We start from the raw sequence: 1,117 nt of genomic DNA on the forward strand, positions 1-1,117 counted from the left end.
AGTCACGTTGTTGTGCAACAGAGCTTCAGAATTTACTCATCTCGCATAATTCAAATTTTGTACCTCCTGAAACCATCTCTCCACTTCCCCCTCCACACAGTCTGACTACTGAGAGCCCACATGTAAATAAGATGGTGAGGTATTTTTCTTTTTTTCATCTGGCTTATTTCACTTAGCATAATGTCTTCTGGGTTCACGCACGTTGTCAAAAAATGGCAGGACTTCCTTCCTTTTAAAAGGCTGATTATTGTGCTCGCTTCACCAGCACATGTAGTAAAATTGGAACGATACAGAGATTAGCACAGCCCCTGCACGAGGATGACACACAAATTCATGAAGAAAAGTCTGATTATTATTCCACTTTTATATATACACACTTCCTTTAGCCATTCTACCGTCAACATACATTTGGGGTATTTCCACACCTTGGCTATTGTAAATACTGTGAAGAACATGGGAATGCAAATATCTCTTCAATAGAATGATTTCATTTCATCCAGCTATATATCCAGCAGTGGGATTTCTGGATCATATGAGAGTGCTATTTTTCATTTTTGGGGGGAGAAACTACCATACTGTTTTCCACAGTGGCTGCACAATATTTGACAATATCACCTTCTGTCTGTGAACGCAGGATATCTTTCCATTTATGTCTGTCTTCAATTTCTTTCTTTCTTTCATCACTTTGACCCATGATTATAAGAGGGCTACCTCGCCTCCAGCAACATGACTGTGATTCAAGCAGAGGGAAGTGGCAGGACAAAAGCTAATGGGTACCTGCCACTTGAATCTTGGCCCCGTCCCTCTGAAGTATCTTACAAGATCCCCCACCAAAAATATTCTGCTTAACATCACTGAGCAGAATTGCATCACGTTTCACCACTCTGTGTTTGCCACATTTGGAAAAGTTGTTGACATGGGCGTGCCGCTGCACCTAAACTATCATCCAGACACAACAGGTCGTGCTAAGGAGCAAAGAGGCGGAAAGGCCCAGAGCGCACTCACTCCTCAGCAGATAGCACTAGGCACACGGAGTTCTCCAAGAATGACGGCATCCCTGTGGGGCCAAACTAACGATCCCGTTCTTGGAACATCAAGATCTAATCGCGCTGGCGGC

General features: G+C 43.4%; 1 non-coding gene across 1 annotated transcript; it reads left to right on the forward strand.

Moving 5' to 3' along the window:
• Nucleotides 1-249: 249 nt before the first annotated feature.
• On the forward strand, nt 250-353 carry LOC122216803. Its single transcript, XR_006201130.1, has one exon. It is a non-coding gene; the product is annotated as a U6 spliceosomal RNA (small nuclear RNA).
• Nucleotides 354-1,117: the final 764 nt, after the last annotated feature.

Source organism: Panthera leo, chromosome A3 (assembly GCF_018350215.1).
Source record: "Panthera leo isolate Ple1 chromosome A3, P.leo_Ple1_pat1.1, whole genome shotgun sequence".
NCBI classification, from domain to species: Eukaryota; Metazoa; Chordata; class Mammalia; order Carnivora; family Felidae; genus Panthera; species Panthera leo.